Source organism: Crassostrea angulata, chromosome 6, assembly GCF_025612915.1.
Source record: "Crassostrea angulata isolate pt1a10 chromosome 6, ASM2561291v2, whole genome shotgun sequence".
Taxonomy (NCBI): Eukaryota; Metazoa; Mollusca; class Bivalvia; order Ostreida; family Ostreidae; genus Magallana; species Magallana angulata.
Window position 1 is genome coordinate 39,077,755 of NC_069116.1, and position 22,794 is coordinate 39,100,548.

A 22,794-nucleotide genomic window follows, 5' to 3' on the forward strand; every position below is an offset into this window, starting at 1 on the left:
CTGTCGATTAAATTTACAACATAATGCTTGACACTATTTTACAGAACTTATTTGTTAGAAACAATGAAAGGAATGCTCCAAGTAATGCACGATATTATTACTGACTACATACTTTCCTCGTTTATTCAATACACACCGAACCCAAAAAGGAACCCGAACATTAAAAAATTGGAATATAAAAAATTATTTTTTTCGAAAATACGTCAACCAGACGCTACAAAAGTGTAAACTTGATCTGTAGTTTGACATTTTGAAGCTGTTCAGCAAATTTCACATTATTCCTCAAACGCATAAAGAAAAAAAAAGTGTGGTAAACTGAAGTGGGACAGACAGACAGACGGACGCAGAGGAAAGCTATAGTCCCCTCCCCTCCGGTGAAAACCGGTAGGGGACTAATAATAACATCGCAAATACGTGTAAAATGCGCGAAGTTTTGATAAAGAATAAACCTGAACGTAACGTCAGCGTGACAACGTTATACAGCGTAATTTACGGCGTCAGAAATAAAATGCTTTTTAAAACGTTTTCGACATATTTCGAAATATAACCCCGATACCTATATTAAATATGATCTTAATATAGAGCAAATTCAAAATTGTTTATTATATTCGTTTTTTTGTGAATCTGTTCGCATCTTTGAAATGTGTATTTTAGATATTATTGAAAAAAAAACTCTGTTTTTTGTGAATGTCTAACGTTATTCATTGACGAAAGCCAGCAAAAATGCCAAGTTTTGGCAACGATTTTCTTAAAATTTAGCTCAGGTTGACCCATTTTAACATTAATCAAGCTATAGAGGGGGTAAAAAAAGGCAAATGGCAAAAAAATCTGTAGGATCCTGTCATTTACTAGATCTTGACCTTATCGCATTTCTAGAACAAGATGATATGAATTGTAATATTAATCGCCATACCCCAGGACTTCATGTGCATAGCCAAATAAGCAAAATAAAAGGCATATTGAAAAAAAGAATTTCTTTCTCTACTCCGACGTACTTGTATGTCTAATAAAAGTCAATGCATTGTTATCATGTTCGTGAAGCTCTGTACCAAAATTGAAAATTTCGACCCATAGGTCAGGGGTTTAGGCCCTAGGGCGGGTCCATACGGCCATATATAGTAAAAATGTATTAAGCTTTAGGAAATCTTTTTCTCTACTCCCATACATGTGGTAATATACCAAATGCTTGGTATGACATCTTTACATTTTCCCTTGGCTGGGTGATAAGGCCCTAGAGCGTGGTTAATATGGCAGTATAGTGAAAATGTATTAAGTGTTTAAAAAATCTTTTCTACTCCCATATATCTTTGAGAAAAACTGAATATATGGCTATGATGTTTATGAAGCCCTCCACCTCTTGTCGTAAAATTCATGGCCCCTTGGTAGGCCAATATGACCAGATATGGAAACGGTATTAAATCTAGGGAAACTGTATTAAATCTGAGAAAATCTTTTTTACTCCCATATATCTTTGAGAAAAACTGAATGTATGGCTATAATGTTTATGAACTTATGAAGCCATCTACCTTTATTGTATACTTCATGGCCCCTTACTAAGGGGCTATGGCCCTTAATAGGCCAACATGACCAGATAGTACTCTGTATTAAATCTCTACTCACATATATCTTAAAGATTATCTTAATGAATGGTGTATTGCTTACGGATAGCTCTTTATATATCTCTAGAAATTAATAATTAAACGCTGTTATCGTAGATCGAGCGCAATTAAACATGGTTAAATGTTACAATAATGTTAAATTATTTTATGTACTCGCCTATATGGGATGGCTACAGTCACCAAGGGTCAAAGGCGGTTTGCTCCAATGGATTAAAATTGTATATAGTAAAACATTCACCAAGCCAATCAGAATAAATGATAAAAGTCTTTGAACATAGAATGAAAATACGTAATCTTAATTTCAATGACAATTGACAATAATGTTCATACAAGAAATGCACCTACATTATGTTTTTCATAATATGTATGTACCATACCTGTACATAAAAGTAGACGGGCTCAGAAAATGTCTTAATGGAAAAACAAATCATAATACCTTAATAATATTACACAAACATCAACTAAACTTTTGTAGAAACTTCACAGATTTGAGGCAACACATGCATGCAAGTAAACTATCTTGTTAAACGTATCTGGTGTTAAGCTTCATGGGGGGGGGGGGGGGGGGGGAGGGGGGTAGCGACTAGCAGGTCACTCACCCCACAGTACATAAATATTAAAGAAAAACTATTAGCCATTTAGTAAGTACGTATTGTACACAGTTTTTATTTTTTAAAAATATACATGAGCAGTCTTTTATGATCAGAAAAAAACAAGAGGTCAATTGGCCTCAATGGTCTCCTGAGTAGCATATAAACCATACACAAACTTATCGAGGAGTCTCATATATGCATTTAATTATGTTTCATTCTGGAAAAATATTATTCTGTAATGACGACCACCTCCCTGCCTGAAATCTATAAATTTGGTGAAAAACTTAAGATGTTGTCTACAAAATCATGAATTCAGTTTTCCTTTCAGGTGTGTGGGAGTAAAGAAGATAAGTTTTAAACATTATATGCATGAACAACTATACATCCATTTTGGCCCTGCCCTAGAGTCAAAACCCATACTCCAGGGGGCATGAAATTTAAGATTTAAGTAGAGGACTTCCTGGTTAACATAATTATGAAGTAAGTTTTTCATACAGATGTGTGAGAATAGAGAAGAAGATTTTCTAAGATTCAATACAGAGGTCTATGGAACGCCAAATTAACATATATTCAAATATTTGTACCTATCTTCAAATAATTGTACCTATCTTCAATTCAATTGTACCTATCTTCAATTCAATTGTACCTATCTTCAAATTGAATTAGAGATAGGTAAAATTCAATTATACCTATCTTTAATTCATTTGAAGATAGGTAGAATTGATTTGAAGATAGGTACAAATGCAATGAATTGAAGATAGGTACAATTGAATTAAAGGTAGGTACAATTGAATTGAACCTATCTTCAATTACTAAAATATTGGCAATAATGAATACTCCCTGTATAGTACGTCATTTCCGTTACGTCACAACTGGCGCGAAAAAAAGAAAGCATAAAATATGTTACAAATGTACTATTTGTACTTTGATTTTTATTTTTCTGACAAACTTTTTCAGTAATATTAATCTCACCTTTTCGGTCAATTTCTGATTTAAATTTACAGGAAAGATCGACCTAATTTAAGAGATTTGACATGGGAGTAAAATGTTTGCACAATACATGCATCTACCTGGCCAATTTCATATGACCATCCATGTGCCATAAACTATTGGGAGTTGGTACTTTGTATACCCTTCTGGATATGGGTTTCTTCTTTTCGATTCTATCTGTTAAAGATGAAAGGGTCTCACGAACTCTTTTCTTCTGTACATAATTCCTTAAGCAATTCCCTCGTTTCCCTCCATGTCGAAATGTCTTCAAGGGAGCGTTCATTATTTTCAACAATACACAAAACGAATTGAACCTAGGTATAATGTGAATTGTACCTCTCTTCAAATCCTTTGTAGATATGTCTGAATTGAACCTATCTTCAAATCAATTGTACCTATCTTTAAATGAATTTTACCTATCTTCAAATGAATTAGAGATAGGTATAATTCAATTGAACCTATCTTTAAGTGAATTGAAGATAGGTATAATTCATTTGTACCTAAGTATAATTCATTTGTACCTAAGTATAATTCATTTGTACCTAGGTATAATTATTTAGAGATAGGTATAATTATTTACACCTATCTTCAATTCAATTGTACATATCTTCAAATGATTTGAAGATAGGTACAATTAATTGAAGATAGGTACAATTATTTGAAGATAGGTACAAATATTTGAATATAAGTTAATTTGGCGTTCCATTGAGGTCATGAATATCACAATATTAGTGTAAAGAAGATTTTCTAAGATTCAAATACATATTTACATATTTACTATATGGACATATTGGCCCCACCTCAGAGCCGGAAACCCCTGACCCCATGGGCCATGAATTTAAATAGAGGGCTTCATGGACATCATAACCATCCAACCAGGTTTTTTCATTCACTTTTATAGAAAACTCAGGGTGTACATTTTCATATAATGTATTATAAATAAATTTAGATATTTTTTTCTATTCTGTCCATTTCTACCCATGTGTTTTACTGTAATTTTTATGAGTTTATTGACTCATAAAGATGGATATTTTACACATTATTAGCTTCATTCATTTGATATGTGGTTTCTTGTTTGTTTGTTTGGTTTGGTTTTTTTGTGCTGAAATGCATCAAAGTCACATGGAGTACTTCTAAAATTCAATTTCCTCTGTGAAAATTTTTATACTTTAAATTAGAAACTAGTGGAACAGATGCTATTTTCTGAATGACATTTTTTATCTTAAATTCTGTTTCAAGAATCTAATGAAGATAGAAATTCCCTTACTCTACAAGTAGAGCACATAATCTCACTCCCCACTGCATGGTGATTTTTTGTCAGTCAAATTGCACATTCCAACCTAACACCAGAGTAAACCCCAACAAGTAAACCCCGGGTTTACTTTGGGTTTACTTTTTGAAAATTTGGGTTTACTCGTGGTTATTTGGGTTTACTTGAGAAATGCTTTTGAGGTCAAGGACTTGGTAATGTCCATACATACCACTGTCAAGCGGGTTGCTCTTCACCGTCAACTAAACTTTGCTTTCAAAACACCGTCTTTTTATAACCTAACTTGTTAGGCTGATGCTGAGAAGTTGACAAGAACTAAAATTTATCGCATAATTATATGATAACATTGTACCGACATAAAATTCATGAAATTCAACATTTTTACATAATGATACAAAATTACAATTGATAAAGTTAAATTACATCAATTATTATTGTTTATTTCAATTGTCCTCTTTTTTTGTCATCGGGCTCAATTTCATAATATACCACAAGCGTGGCGATTAGTCCGAATGAAAGTTAAAGTCTTTTTTAATGGATTATAAGGATTTATATTACCATGTATATATAACAAGTTGCAACAATGCATAACTAGTAAAAATAATAATGAATTAGCTTCAAATGAAACGATCACGACAATTAAGAAATAATTGAAGGTTCAAACTTTAGAAATCGTCACAATACCCCCCTCTTAATTGGAACGTCCTCGTTTCGATTGGTTCAGTCAATCGGTGGGCTGTAAATGAACGGAACACTGGGTCTGTGCGTCATATTTCACAGATGAGATGGTGGTCTCCTCCGTCTGAGTCGCTCAACATGTAGTAGGTATGAAGACGATTTTTTTACACAAATTTTAGAAAAAAAATTGCCTGCACCATCATAAAGTTCTAGCTTACAAAACAGTTTTATTTTCCAGGTTCGCTTGACAAATAAGAAAAATACAGAAAATTCAAAATTTAGCGTTACAATGTTTATTTTGAAAAAACTGTTACCATTTTTGAAAAAAATAGAAACACATAATATATGGTTTCAAAATTTTATTTTACATCAATTTTGCCTTACCTTAGACCACTTTAAAAGTTTACTGGTCTACCAACCACTTTTACTACGCACTGGATAGCTGCAAGAACAATAAATGAACTTAATTATAGCAAAACAACCACACCTTTTCTTCACTCCTCAAGCTTTATGTGAAAAAAAAATTGTAAAATAGAACATAATTTGCTATAAAAATGAACCAAGTAAATGTTAATGTTTGAATTCTACAATACACATACTAGAATACAGTTTGACAGTAAACTGATAAAGCATATTCATATATGAAGTGTAATATTATTGCTAATACTGATATGTTTCATAATTATAATGATTAAACACTAGAATCATTGTTAGTAAATGCTAGCGCATTCGAGCGCAAGCAACTACGTTAGCCATTTTCACTGGAATACGCATGCTCGACTCCATAGTAGGGGATTCTGGGAAAACTGTAGATAAACTACTTTTTGAATTTCGTTTCATCATCTTCAGATGACGTTTTGTGTTTTATTGTAAATGTCTAAAAAAAACAGTAGCTTATGTCTTATAATGCAAAATATTTTAAATACCATAATAAACAGCGAGCTTTATCTTAACTACCTCCAAGGTCAATCTCGGATATGCTTTCCGAGCTTACCGGAAAGCCCCCGAGAAAAAATAACACTAATGGTTCTTGAAAATTTTCACCTCGAAATTGAAATAACAGTAGATACAAAACGCGCCTAACACGACAGTATATAACCTACTTTACATTTACGAGTAAAACAAAAAATATGTAATATTTTTTACAAGGCATAAAGCATATTTCTACATGCAAATTTACTTTTAATTCATAAAAATAAGCATAATATTAATTCTATAAAAAACTTTTCCCCAGAAACGCAGTTACAATATGCAGATGTATATAAAATAACACTACTGGCTCTAAAAAGTACTGAAAGTGCCATTTTTTACTGATGATTTCTAATACTGTCCTGTTATTGCTGAGAACTGCTGATATTTACCGATAATTTTACTGTTGTTACTGATAGATATAAGGCACAGTCAATGAGCTATGCCATTGCCGATGTGAAGACCACGCTAGATTCACAGTTCTAAATTGAGACTTCACTCCAGCACAATTCCAGTACACCACTGTGCCTTCCTATTGTTAATTGATTCAGAAATGTAAACCAATGTTTTAGAAATCTGCTTCTGTGTTTTATGATGGCTACAGCGCTAGCTCACCAATCAATTAAAAGATAAGCTTGTTTAGTAAAAATAGCTTACAAAAAAGATGAACCATTTTAAAAGCAAATGAGGGAAAATGTACTTATCTGTACTGCTGGAAAGGAGATAAAAAGTCAAAAAAAAGATATGAAACTCCTTGTTTCATCGACCGGCTTGCCATTCGCCACCTCTGGAATTGCTTCAAGTTTGTTGGCTTTATAGTCATTCACTTACCTGTAGGTATGTATTGCAGTTGACTCTGTAACATTGCCATGCTCATTAAGATCATGGTCATAAACAATTTTTACAAATCCTGAATTCTGGGGACAATGTTCATCCTATACCAGTAAACATCCTGTCATTTAATGTGTGTTTAACTTTTTTCCAACTAGAAATGTAGGGTGCATGCTTTGGCTGTTTTTCCATAGTTGCAGCATCGTTAATTAGCTTCTGCACATTCGTAGTCATCCGTTCAATTGATAAAGGTTTACGTTTAGAAGGTGCATTGAATATTGCTTTGTCTTTTACAACTTGTTTTAAGAGAGTTTGACGGAAACGTAGTTATGCAACAAGTTTTTGGATACTTTAGGAATTAACTGGAGCATGATTCATTGTTGTATAGTTCTGCCACAATTCATAATAAATTATGTCAGATGTTTGTTTTTTCCCTTTTTTACAATTCTTCCTGCCTTTTTCTTCAGTGCCTCCAGTCTTTGTCTTTCGATTTCTTTTTTTAAATTTTTCTCTAATTTGTTATTTTTTTTTTTGAATTCAAATATCAATAAACTTACGGTAATTTTGTGAAACACCGCATTCGATATCCACGTGTGGACTGTTAGCGACGCCAAACCACAATAAAGGGCACGTAACTCCACATGACAGGAATATTTGACATTTTAATTGCCCCTTAATTCATTAATACGCGGTTGTTAATTTTTTTTAAAAATAATTTTGATAAAAAAAAAAATTTGTTATAACAGTAAATAACAAAACACTTTACTGTATATTCGTTATTTATACATGTATTTTTACGATTCTTTCGAAATATTTGGTAGAAACTTTTTCCCGCTAAAAGTCATACATCAACGATTTCTCCTTGATATACAAATGCGCCAATATGTTGCATATCTATTTTAAGAAGAAATGGAAATACTTTCGCAATTACCACAGTGTACAAGGGCGTAATCCGAGATCACTAGATAGTAAAAATACAACTCCATTTTGAAAACAAATTTAGGTCAAAAATGTAGAGTTATCGCTCTTTCTATTCCATACCTACATCTAGTTGTGGTTGAGATACGGTACTGGATGGAACGTAACTGGTATGTGGTTCCATCAGGTAGTGTAGCTGCTTCCTCCTTTCTTATGTGATCCAGGGTTGGTGGGAAGAATATAATGACACTGCTCTGGTCCCCATGAGAATTGATCCCTCCATAGCATTGCCTAATATTTCAGCACAATGCTTGTAACTTGACGGAGCCCCCCGGGAAAAAATCTTGGGTCCATATAGAGTTGGTCATAGAAATTTTTGCCTTCCTTCTCCTTGTCCAAAGGTTGCGGATTTCTCCATTCTTTGTTCGTCTCGCTGGTCTCGCTGGTCCATGGAACTGATGGTCGTGGCATCACTCTCCTGCATTTCCTGTTCCTGAATATGGTTGGCACTTGTTGGCTCCGGCGATTTAGCTAGGGGAGAAAGCAGGGGTGATGAGGTCTGGAATAAAGCTATACAGGACCTTGGTGATGGAGTGGAAGGTAGCTCAGCAGGTTAGGTTGCAGGCCGCTATTCATGATCTCTCTCTCAACTTGCGGATCCTACGATTTCTAGTTGGTCCACCGTTGACTGGTCGGTACTTGCATTTTCCTTCATGAGCAAGTAATCGACTCTTCCTGGGTATCGAGATTACCAAGATACGTTCATACTGTGAATATTTACACGACATTGGTTGGCTGTCATGCTTATCTGTGGATCGCCATCGCTGCCTTATAGCATAGAACTATAGATACATTATGTCAAATTATCATTACATGAAAATATCTTTACACTTGGTCAAATCTTTATTACGTCAATAGGAGGAATGAGTATATAAATACCATTTAAAAACAAATGGCTGGACCGGGAATCGAACCCGGGACCCCTGCAACACTAGTCAGGAGCTCTACCACTGAGCTACCCAGGCCGATATCCACGGTCCATATAGCCCCAACTACTACATCCCTCCCCCCTCCTTAAATAGTCTTCGACCCCGAAGATCCAACACAAGTTCACTTTGTCAGGACTTATTAATTACATATATATGCCTGAACAAGGAAGGCCACGGCACCATCTGTAGTAGGATAGGAGGAATGAGTAAATAAATACAATGAAAACATATGGCTGGACCGGGAATCGAACCCGGGAAAATATCGATTTCCTCATCTCGACAAATAATACGACATTCCTCTTCCAGGGGAGATGGCGCAAATAGGTCCCTCTGTTGTGGCCGTCTCTTCCTCTGGGCCAAGGCCTTTTCTTCTTCTAAATTCTTTCTTTTTCTTTCTTCCGGCGAACCTAGGCGGAAAGGTACACAATGTCCAGGTTCAACGTAAAAATGTTTTCCTTTTCCTGAACCTCTAAAATGGCGTCCCTGTGTATGCGAATGTGTTGTTTCCCTTTATTTTGGAACACAAAGTTCTTATGACACGCAGAACATTTGAAGATAGTAATATATTTAGTATGGGCTTTGCTCCAATGGTTGATATATCTTCGGAAAGTAGAAAAAAGGGCCTAGTTTCCTACACGTCTCCACCTCACAGATGGTGCCGTCGACCCACAGCTTTCTTTCATTCTCCTGGTATTGCTGCAATTACTCGTTTGAAACATTAATATCAAGAAAGTCCATCATAAACCAAAACACTGTATACATTAATTTTATTAAAAGCACATTTGGTGAAGAAACATGTCTTTACATGATGTTACTTTATTACATGGTGTAAATATATTGATTTATTATGTCAACACTTTATAATTTGATGTCATATTTTATTACGTGATGTCTTAACTTAATACGTGATATGAATAAGTCTTCGCTGTAGGTAAATTCTCTGTATACGCTCCATTACTTTATGTTGAAACATCATTTTGTTATGCGAACACGGATACCCTCGGCCATTATCTATACATAGAATCGGTAAGCTGATTTACCCAAATGGATCCAGGGGCTATTGGTACTTTGTGGAATGGAACGGAACACCGAAAGGGGACACAGATGGTTTAAAAAATAATCAAGTTTTTTATTCATTACATTTCAGAACATGATTGATCTTTAATTTCAATATTTACATTCGTTTTAAAAAATATTCATGTACATTTATTACTTACAACTCTGATATTAACACATTACAGTGCTTTTACGACAGAACTTTCTGGCTGGTTTAAACTAGCAAAAGATTGTTTATATAAGTTAAAACTTTAAAACAAACGAAACACATTCCCAAGTAAACATCTTTAAAGTCACAATGTTAGCAGTATTTGACTTATTTTTAAAATGCTGGTTCCGTTCCGTTCCGCAAAATACCATTATCCATATGGATATTGGTATTCAACGGAACAAAACGGATGAGCGTAAGTTTCATTCTCAGTATGACGCAAAATCCTCTTTTGGTTCTGTAATTTTGCAAACGCAAAATTTCCTGGGTACGTGAATCTGTAGTTTTAGTTTTAACCACATGACAAAGTCTGTCTTGGTTTATGAAAACCTATGGGTGCCATGCAAAATATGGAAGTTTGACATTCCTTGGCTCTGGAAAGGGTAAAAAAAAATAGGCTCCAGGATTTCGGGATTTTAGTTGACTATTTCCGTGATTTATAATTATATGTTTATTGATTTCATTAGAGCTTATTGTCATACATTGGCTGTATTGTGGTTGCCCATCCAAGTCTAAGAGGAATTTGTGTTCTTTTACATATATGGCAAAGACATTCTACCTAAATGTGAATCAAGCACAGGGGGCAACTGGACATCATCATCAAAGAAAACTAATAACTAGTATTCCGCCCCAATATTGGTCAGAACTCCTCTCCTGCTTTATTCTACATGTGCACATAATGTAGAAATATCTATTAAAATTTTAACCAAAGGGTTTAGTTCTTCAGGTTGGGGTAGAGAAGTACTTTCCAGTGGTGTCCACAACTCTTTACTTGGGTTACCCTCAAGGTCACAGCCTACAAGCAGTCATACCAAAATGACGTGCTGCCCATTCAGCAAGTCTTGATGCACACTCATCAACTGGCAGCCCATTTATTACAGCATCGTGTAATAAATTGTGAGGCTCTCTATTGGACCTCCAGCATAAACCATGCCTGTGGACCATGCCTCTTGACTTGGCAAATTCTTGACGATACCAATAGGAGTCAACATGAAATAAAGGTATCATAATTTGTTTTTAAAAAGACTAAGTACGAAGATCAAAGTATTGGGTTACTACATGGGGGTATTGTTGTAGTACAGTGAACATTGTGTTTTTATCAAACAGATCGTCATTTTCACCAGTGACTTTTAATAAATATAGATGGAGAAGTCGTCTAAGTGGTTTAAAAAGAAAGTCGGCACAACTACCTGTAAAAAGGTAAACATTGTCCCTCATTGATTTAAAACTAAATTAAAGCGCATAATTCTTTTGCTTTTTGGGCCTACTATTGACTTGTTCCACATAAAGAAACATTAAAATAAAGAATTTTTTTGCTAACCGCAGTGTCTCAATTTTGCAATTTCTTTTTCAAATCTTAAACTATTAAATGTTTGTTACCTAATTTTTGATTGAAAACAAAAGTTCTGGATTCTGAAGTCATTTTTCTCATCATGTTTTGAACTATAAATTTTAAATCAGGGTCTTTAGCAAACCTGCCATCTTCAAACCGTAATAAATGATCTGCCCATTCTGACATGGAAAGACAGGGCGACTGTCAAAGAAATCACCTGAACTGTTAGGGAAAAGTGACGGAAAGGCTGATGTAAAGAAATGTTCTGTTGTGTATTCAGATATTGGAGTTTCCCCTCTTGATGGCCAAGGAAGTATTGTTGTCATCTTTTAGTCGGTGGATTTTTCATTTGTGAAGTCTTTCTTAATTTCTATTTTGTCTGGAATGTTAACCACTGGATCAAGTAAAAGAACACATAATGCACTTTCTCCATCTACATCTTGTTCAAAAGGTGCATTTTGATCAGAAGCTGGCCCCTAGTCATTTGTATGTTTAGTACTGTCATTATTGAATTGGTATGACATTTATCTCTTCATCTTAAGGTAGAGCATCCAACCTATCTTGAGAAATGATAATATTTCATAAGCAGGGTTGATTTTTTTTTCAATTTTATGAGATCATATTGAACTTCATACCCTCTTACCCTGCAATTTTTTGATGTTTCATTTTTACCCTGTTTGCATACGTTTAAAATATGAATGTCAGATGGGAGTCTTAGGAAAATTTGGGCAGGTTCGTTGACTTCTTGTGGAAATGTAACACAGTGACCACTTGACCTTATCCCACAATGTTTGAGCAAAAGGACATTTATACAAGGTGCAGTAGCCTAAGGACAAATAATTTGTTTCTCCACAATAGACAAATCGGACAATTCATTGGGTACTTTGCCAGGATTCGTGTCATTTAGGAGAATATTTTTGTATGTGATTTATCTTTGTTGCAACGAAACCATGTGTTCTCATTAAACATATCTCATATCTATTCTAGCTTTATGACATATATACTGAACAAGAAAGAACAGAGTACGACATTTGTTCAATCTCAAATGCCCGGACACAGTCGAATGCTTTGTTAAAATTTTGTCATTTGATTCAGAAGTTGGTTCGGGTATATCTTGAAAGCAGATTCCAAAAGATTTTAATTGCTTTTTAATTTTATGGTGCATTACTTGGATCATTTCTTTTAATGTTTCTAACAAACAAATAAGTTCTATAAAATAGTTTCAAGCATTGCGTTACTTCTTCTTCTTTAATCGACAGGGTTTTTTGAATAATTACAATCGGGTTCGTTATCGTGTTGGTCTGTTGATTCGGGGTACAGAAGAAATGATATTCTGCATAACAGTACATTGTTTTCACAAATTTCTACAAACCGGTGGGGGACGTGTATTGCTTATGCAATACTCTCAGAATGCTTGTTTTATTACGTTTTCGCTTCTTGTTTCTTGTATGTTCTGCAGAAATTGATCAACATTGATCATGATTTAAATTATTATGGTGGGTCTTTACCAACACTGTTAGAAGCAAAACCATGATCATGAAGTTGATTCTGGTTGATTTCTTGGGATTTTTATCCTTCTTATTTGATTGCAATTTTCTTACATGTAAACATACTTATGTTGCATGTTGACATAACTATTTTGCATGTCGACTTGATTAAATATAACTTGCACACAAGGGGCAGAGATATGCTACCATAGCAAACCTACAAAGGTTCAGGCCTTAGGGTAGGTCAATATGGTCATACAGAAGGTTATAAATTGATTGTATGGTCAAGATATTGATGAAGCCTTTTACCTAAATTGTGAAATCCATCTACGCCTTGAATAATAACTTTCTGGCTGCTTCGCAGAAGAAGAAGAGAAACACGTTGGAGGGGATTCAAAAGAGCTTTTCGGGTGGTTACTTGGGAATTCTGGCTTCCCTTTCAAGAAATTATGGCTATGATATACAATGAGGCCCATGGAAAGACCCGCCTGATCGTAGAAAAATCTTTTGGGGTATTAAAATCCCGATTTAGGTAAGAATTTAAACGAAATATTTATTTAGATATTTTATATGTAACATTTGCAAGCAAATGTTTTTATTTCAAACGTCCATTCCAATAAACGCGACACTAAAGTTTTTTATCCGAGAATATATGTTTACCAATTGCAAACATTGAAAACGTGTTACAAATTATTTACATTCTAATTAATCTTTGCAGGTGTTTACATCGAACTAGAGGAGTGCTCACAAGTAGATGTTTTTGAATCATCCAATGCTGCATTATGCTTCACAATCTAGCTGTTGCATAGAAAATCCCATACTTGACGGTGGGGTTGTACAGAACATCAGTGCCCAACGCACTAAGAAGCACTCAAGTTGCCAATTTATTTAACAATTCATTAATTCTGTTTATTAATTCAAAACATTTAATAAAGGACACGACTAATTTCATAATTTTGAGCTAAAATATAATAAAAACCATTTTTTTTTCTCAAATGCCGCGGCTATCCTCTCTATGGCAGTTTCTTTTCTTTCCTCCGCGATGGCTCTTCTCTCCTTCACCTCTATCAGTTTCACCATAAACTCATCGTCAGTGTCGCTGGCCGTGTCTTGATTTTCAATGAAAAGTTTTTAAATTACGCCAATGTCAATTGAAATAGAAGAAAAGCTGAGATATAATCTTAATATGTGAAATATAAATAGTTCAGATTGCATGAATGAAGTTGAACAGTTCACCATCTTTTTTTTTTTTAACAAAAGTAAAATTATGCTAGAATTATAAGAATTAAAAAAAGGAATTTTAAAATATTTTTAATTAATTTTATAGTGTTGGCACAATTATTTTTACCTTTGCGTTTGATCTGTACGAAGTTGAAGTAAAGTATGTGTCGGTAGAAGGCCTGGAAACACATTTGGGGTTTCTTCTGGAATGTCAACTTCTACTACAAACAAAAATACTGGCGATATATTTTTTGATCTTAAAAAACTCATTGTTTTTAATCTACTCACTTAAATGTTCCGTTTATGAAGAACATGCATATCAAATTTGACAATATATTATAATTATAAAGTTTTATAAGTATATTATATAATAAATGTATATACAAAGTTACAAACCAATAAAGGATGGAATTTCAACCGTATTTTCTGATGTGGCAGCAGTACACATTGATGCTAAGAAACCTATTACAAAGCAATAATTATATATCATTTTTCAAAATGTTTTTATCATTTATACTATAACTACTGTACACTGAATACAAATCTCGTTATTACAAATTAATTATTGCGTTATTACGAAAAAATATCTCGTTATTACAAGAAAAAATCTCGTTTTAACGAGAAAAAGATCTCGTTATTATGAGACTAGATCCATAAAATATGGTGCGTTTTTGGAAAACCTCCTAGTCGATTGATTCACCCTTTCAGTCTATTTTCTTTTATTCGATTTTTAGGAATTGTTCAATAACAACGATGATTATTTATAAATTTTTACATAAAAAGATCAGATGAGGCATTTGTTCTTATATGAAAAAGTAGAAAGAACTTTATGTAATTTTAGTTTTCAACGTATATTACCATCCAACTCCGAAGTAAATAATGAGTAGTTCTAGTCATAAAAACACAATTCTATTAGTTACAGATGACTTTTTAGTTTCAATCATAGATAAACGGGGTTTTCCCCGGATTGGGTTTTATATAATCATATACAACCTATATTGAAAATAATTGTTTTTGTATGTTAACATTTAGGTGTCTGAAAACAAATTTATCCTTCTTACTATTATTTGGTAATCAAATTTTTTTTATCAATCTGCTTTGATCCTTATAAAATTTCTTTCACTACTTTAATGAATATCTTTTGTACTTCCATTTTGTGACTCAAGGAAATTCACAAGTCGATCGGTATTCGTTTTACATGATTTATTAAAACTCCACAAACTTATTACAATATTCCGCGATGTCGGGAGTCGGTGGTACGAGCACCTTGACCGTCGCTCTCCAACTGCCGAATAATTGAACATGAACTACAAATACATATAGATAACAAAACATTTTTTACAATAGAGAATAATAATAGAAAAGTAAATGTACAGAGTTATTTCAATTAAGTGTGCCCGGATCAAAGTCACTCAACGCTAGTGACAATGGAAAAGATGTCATGTCCAAGGGGAACATATCACACGGTTGTCTCTTCCTCCCGATGAACACGTCCCCTTGTTCCAAAGAAAAGTGCTGCCGTGGAAACTGGTACTTGTTCATCCTCGGTCCATTCTGGAACTAGGTAGATCACACTTCCAATGGCTGGTAGACTTGAACCGTCTGTGAGCATGGGTCGAATTCACCGCAGCTTTCCGAAAGTGTCCCCTTGAATGACGTGTCTTTGTGTTTTCCTTTAGTTCTTCTCTGTCACGTAGTGTACAACTTAGATGTTTTATTTGTTTTTCCAGCTGCTGAATTTCTTTGCCTCGTTTCAGTAACTCAGCCAACACTACAAAATGACGGTTTTCGAAGAACTTTGCTTTTGCATTTTGGTGGTCAATATTGTCACCGTGCGAAAATTACTTATTTCGAGTAATATATTCTTTCTTGATTCAGTGCTAATAAGTTTTAATTAGACCTTGACCACCGGACATTGAGATGTCATCTGTTATTGAATCAATTATAAATCTTGAGTAATCATGTAATTTAATTATTATATGTGTCAAGAGTAACTCTAATTATTTACACCTGTATGTATGTTTTGCCTAAATTAAGCCGCTATCCGCACTGATTATCAGTTGGAGACTTGAGGTTGTATTGTCTGTGCAGGCTGCAAAGAACGTGTAGAAACGACAAGTTTGGATCTTTAATAAATCGTTATTAGATAAACCAACTTGTGTATTTCGACCGGTCATATTAATAAGGATTCGGTTGCACGAACGTCAGTTAAATTGACGCTTAGTTAAAACCGTGACTAGCTGTTAATTTTGTAATGGCAAGTTACATAACTAAGAGTTAATTTTGGGTTGCTCGAAATATTGTTAAGTGTCTATTAGCTAACTATGATTTAAATAAGTTAAAGCCGCCTGCACGCGCGTTTACCCTGGTGTCTTATATTGACAATGATGACCAAGTGAGAAAAAAGCAATAATCGGCCACTGTCAGAAATCAGCATTTTGACAGAATTTTTTGAGAAAAATGAAGATGTTTTGAAGGCGAAGCAAAGCAACTTGATTACAAATTCACGTAAGAATGCAAAATGGGCATGACCAAAATGATAAATGCAGTGGGTGTTCAGCGGCGCACGGTTGACCAGGTAAATTTCAAGTGCGGCAACCTACAGCAAAGTGCCAAGAAAAGTTTCAACGCTGCACAGAAACAGTCAAAACTCACTGGCGGAGGCCCTCCACTAATGCCCCGAACCACGGCTAAAGAGAAAATCATCGATATGATGAAAGATCGTCCTAATTTCAGCGGCATTGTTGGGGGCTTCGAGTCCTCAATGCCCCTCACAACAGGTATGACACATTGTAAGGTTTTGAACGATAAATCAACAAATAACAGGTAATACAAATCCGTGAAATAAAATTATTATCAATTTTACTGGAAATTTAACCGATCATTGAGAAACTATGATTTGTTTACATTGTCGTCTGACAAACACCTCACGAATAGATGACGTCAATTATGGGTACACACGAAGATTACAGGGGATGTCCCATTCATTCATTCATTCATTCATACTTTATTTCCTCGTGACTGAGATTATTTCAAATGAATACAATTAATTTAACCATACAAATCAGCAATTACAGAGAAAGTGAAGAAAGAAAGAAAAAAAGGACAAACACACAAAATGAAGGATAACGAATGTTATATTCATGTATATCAGGTCACGACACAGGGTTTACTGATTGACCCTATTCGTTACATCATGATGACGGCGCATGAGCTGATTATACTGGGCTGAAGTATCTTGTATCAGCTTAAAGTTCCTGATACGGAAAGTCTCGGTGGCATAAGCGTCCAGTTCCGTGTTTGGTTGCCGACCTAAGAGGATGAGGAGCAAGTCGTCGTCAGGGAGGGCACACAGTTCTGCAGACAGATAGATGGTAAAGTTATTTATAATATCAGTCCACCAATTGTTTCGAGTGCCGAGGGTTATTGCACAAGAACATGCAACATGTGCTGCAAGGTTAAAGAAAGGTGCACCACATAGATGACAAACATCCAGAGAACTCTGAGGACGATCGGTCACAAGTTTACGATCTCGTAGCAGTTCTTCGGTGCTCGCCAGAAGTTAGAAGGATCATGTTCACTAAAGACTGCCAGAAATCGAGAAAAGTCTATGTCATTAGACATCCGGTCTGTCGCAGGTCTTTGTGAACTCTGATGGTTGTAGATCTTACAGTGTTTTTCCAGGATAGTTTGGATGGAAAGGAACCGCTCTCAACCCACTGATACAGGTAAGTCAGGAGATCGTAAGTGTTCATAAAATTTATGACATCTGGAATGAATCAGCATTGGCTCTTCCCCAATCCCTCAAAGTAGGAAAACAGTCTTACAAGAAAAATTTGCTTTGGAAGAGTTTGGTAGGATATCCGGCACAGTCGTCCAAAAAACAGAAGTTTACGTGTGTCTATTTCTGTAGAAATAGGAATGATATTGAGAAGGCTTTCACACATGTCGGATCTTGTTCGACTTGAGAGATTCTGCGCCAATTTACAGATAGAGTGCTGGAAAACTTGAAGGCGTTGGCAATCAGCGGCGGTAGGATTGTTCCAGAGTTCGCAGCCATACAAAACAGATGGAAGGACTACGGATTTGTATAAGCTGGCTAACGTTAAAGGATTAAGGTACGGGGATCCAATATCTGTGAGGGCATAGAATGAGTTTCTACCGTTCCTGCAGGCGGATTTTATCCGTTCTGACAGAGAACATTTACTGTTGATGATTATGCCTAGATGGGTGCAAGAGTCTGAACATGGTACAGGAGTGTCGCCTAGAGTCCATATGTTACCTTCTTTAAGCTGATTTCCTTTCGAACTTAACTGCAGAATACTGGATTTGTTGGCATTAAATCGCCATCTTCTGGAACAACGTTATTGCTAAATGGTATCAAATGGTCAAATAAAAAAATCCTTTACCTCCTGGTTTGTTCCTGAGGTCTTATCGAAGTTTGTTTGTTTTTTTGTATGCCTAATTTGTCAGATAATTGCCCAAATCGATTGGTATCTTTTCTTGAAATAAAAATAGCCCACGCCTACTTGCGCAGAAGTAAATTGTTATTTAACAGAAAGATTTAAATTATCGTTCTAATTATTAATAAGCGGTACTGAAATAACTTAGTTATTTATTTAGTTAAAACTTGTTTGAATTTAGTTGAAATTTTTAGAACTTATTGATTGAATTTGACTTATTGCTTTTAACTTTAGATTAATTAGTGTAGGTATGTACCATAGCTGCGGTAAATTTCTTTTGATCTTAACTGTGGGTATCTGTACATAACCACTGATACCCAGTAGGCGTGGTAAAACTTCACTAATAAAACCATGACGCAACACATCATTTGAATATTTTTTTTCATTGCAAATTGACATCAATTTTATCCAACAAAAAATGACAAACAAATCTAGTGCGTGTTTCGCCTATCAGGCTGTATGGGTAAACATAACTAGTTCACACACGGCATTTAACAAATAAAAAATACTCAACACTTAAGACTCTTTCAAAGGTTGAAATATACTTTACAGTTATTGAACATGTTTTTACAATCTCCACACTTCGGATTTTCAATTCCATCCAAGATTTTGGCCTTTTTGCTGACTGGTTCATTTGGCTCCAATGCATTGGAAATATCACGCAGCATCTCTTCACTCGGACGCTTATATTTACGGACACTCTCGATGGATCTATGTCCTGTGCGTTCCATGATTTCCTGTTCCGGAACCCCGGCTTGGTAAAGAGCGGTTGCACAGGTGCGCTTATCCGAATGATTAGAGAAGAATCCGGGAATTCCGGCTTTTTCGCACATATTTTTCATAATTGTAGATAATTTGTTGACTGTTTTCTGTCGAATTGAGCAAATCTTTCAAGTCATTATCATTAACAAAATGTTCATAGCGACCCACCGGCATGCTAGATCCTCCCTCTTTTTTCGCAAGGAGGTCAAAATCCACAAAGTAGTTCGATTCCATGTCGGCAGGTCCGGGATTAAACAAGTCGATCGCTTGAGACAACGCGATGTTCTCCAACAAATTTTCGCACTCAATATCCTTCTCTATCTGCTCACTTGCTTGCGAAAGAGTAATATCATCAATTGTGGTGTCCCATAGCCCACCCAAATCAAAAAACCCTCGCATGTGTCGTCTACTTCCATTTCTTTTGATATGTCGTCCTTTCTTGTCGACTTCTAAGCAGGAAATGAAGAGCCAACATTTCTCTTTGCGCGTGCTATATGATTTTTGGTTGCTCTGATACATGTGACTTAAACAATAGGTTTTAATTGGTTATGTAAAGAAGGACGAAGGCGGGTCAAAAATGTCACTCGGACGCTGCGCGTCTTCGTGACATTTTTGCCCCACCTTCGTCCTTCTGTACATAACCAATTAAAACCTATTGTATAACTACTACTTATTAGTTGGTATTATTAAGTTATTTATTTAGTTAAAACTTGTTTGAATTTAGTTGAAATTTTTAAAACTTATTGATTGAATTTGACTTATTGCTTTTAACTTTAGATTAATTAGTGTAGGGTTATTAGTTGGTCTTATTAAGTTATTTAGCAGTTAACTAGTATATATATTTTTTTCTTATTCAGAGTTAATTTTAGAAGTATAGTTTATTCATTCAATCAAGTTTATTTATCAGTTTATTTAGGTTTATTAGCTTAGAATTGAGTTAGAATAGAAACTTATTTAAGTTGTTAGTTCTTTATAAAGTATTGAGTCATCATGTCAGAAGAGGACTTTACACATGATGAACTGCAAAAGTTAGCTAAATCTTTCCAAGAACTTGGAGTGAAACCAAAACTTATCATTATTACAAGAGAGTCGTCAGTTTGGATTAAAACAAATATATTTTTATTTATTGGAGGAACTAAATCGCCAAAGCGGACTGTGACCCGATTTTCGTTCAGTTGGGCGATTTCATTAATCTTGAAAAGGGATCATAACTCGCGTGGCGTGTCTTACTAAATGTTAGATTTCTTCCAAAACATCCGATCCAAAGTATGGTATACAATCATGTATGTAGCTGTTACAAAACAAATGTCAACAAATTCATATGACCCCAGTGGCGTAGCTGTCGTTAGGCACTTAAGGCACGTGCCTACACATGATTTTAAGACCAAAAATTAAAAAAGTTAAAATGTCACATTTAAAAAAAACAAATTTAAAAAAAAATCACACAGCAAATATCTTTCTTTTTCCTATTTCAAAGCTCTGATTGTTTGAGGTCACAAATATGTGACATATTGCGCAGTCAACCCGGCAGTGAAAAACATGTCGGGCAATAAACCAAAAGTAAGAAAACACTGGATGAAATGTTTAAAATCATATTCATAGATCGATGCATGTTGCGATCTCAACTATCATTGACAAATTTGCGACGAATAAAGATAGACGCCTTAAATTAACTTTGTGTAACATAATGTACGACTTAAAAAAAAACAAAGCAATATATCTGTTTTCCTATTATTATCAAAATTTAAAGTAACCATTACAACTGTTTTTGAATCATGACATTCAATTACAAAGTCTTAATGTTTTCCCTTTAATAGTAAACTAAACTATAGAGACAGATAATAGCTTTAGTGTAAGAAGATGGGTGGATAAGGCGTGTAAAATATCTATGCACGGACGGAAAAGATACCGAAAAATTTGAATATCAATAAATCTGATATTTAAAAAAAAATATTTAAAACAATAAATATTTAACATATGATCGGTTTTTAACCTTTAAATATGTTCAATACTTGGAATATGTTGACTCAAACAGGCGTATACGTATATCAAAACTTCCAGTAGTGTCATTTTTTTACAACTTCAAGGTCTTTTTTATTATATAAGTGAGTCTCTGCTCCATATTTTTCTCATAGACTAATTAAAGTTTTATGAAAAACAAACCGATTTCAATCAACAAAAACGTGGAGAGATGACCCACTATACAATAAAAATACCATTTTGTACATGTATCTCAACAATTGAATGTTTTCAAAAAAATAATTCAAGTCCGTAAATTCGTGGCCAAAGTTCAAGGCACGCCTAATATTTAAACAATCTACTTTGTTGTGTATGAAATGTCTCAGAAGTTAGAGCACCAGACATTAGCTAACCTTCTATAAGTAGGGTTTTTATGTTGTGGGTTCGATTCCACCAAAATTTAAGGTAATATATTTTCTCTATCGTTTGTTAAACATAATAAAAACTGAATTTATTTAGAAATTGTGCTTTTGCAAACTTGTATTATGATAAATTTGAATTGATTTAATTGATAAAATAAATTCAAAATTGTATTTTACGATGAAACCGAATGGGCATTTGCCCTATCTTATTTCCCCATCTTCTTCCCGCCATTCACTTTGATAATTTAACGCTTAAAAAAAGACTGCTGGTGAAAACAATGTTGGATTGTATTAAAAAATGTTTTTTTCCTTTTTACTACGAAAAAAATCTTTTAAAAAACTCAAAATTTTATGTACGAAAAGTGCCTAAAATTTGTTCCTATGTGTTCTATAAAACATGAAATCCGTTTTCCGTCGGGGGGCCTCGCCCCGCTGAACCCCCTACCAGGGCGCTGCCCTGGACCCGCTGGGAGCCTTGAGCGGCCCCAGACCCCTCGCCGTATTTGGTGCCTATACTTCATTCTAGCTCTAGCTACGCCATTGGACCCCTTCCCCATGGCTCTCTGCCAATGGATGAATTCATTCGTTGCGTGAACGGTAAAAGCAGGATTTCGCGCCATAATGTCTCATTCATAGTTTTTGCGCGCGAGTATTGGGATCATGCGAATAGCCCAGAGCACACCATGTGTTTACATCACAAGCACGTAGCATCGGGAGTTGGGGTGAGGGAGGCTGCTTCCCCTTCCCCACTTTTTTTGGCAGCTGGCACTTTTATTAACCTTATAGGATAAATGGAAACATCATGGATTTGCCCCCCCCCCCCCCCCCCCCTCCACTTTTGTTGGAGCATGCAATAATTAGGAATTCTAATTGAATTGAAGTTACAGTTAAGGTTTTTTCATGAATTTGAAAATTCATCCCTTTTTAATTGCTTGTCAAGATGATTTTGATGAAGCTGCCAACACACATTAAAAAACAAAACGTGATTGTATACATACCCTTTCATATTTCATATGGTTGGAAATT

At 34.9% G+C, this 22,794-nt stretch overlaps 1 non-coding gene across 1 annotated transcript; it reads right to left on the reverse strand.

Moving 5' to 3' along the window:
• Positions 1 to 8,821: 8,821 nt before the first annotated feature.
• On the reverse strand, positions 8,822 to 8,894 carry Trnat-agu (transfer RNA threonine (anticodon AGU)). Its single transcript has one exon. It is a non-coding gene; the product is annotated as a tRNA-Thr (tRNA).
• Between the last annotated feature and the right edge of the window lie 13,900 nt (positions 8,895 to 22,794).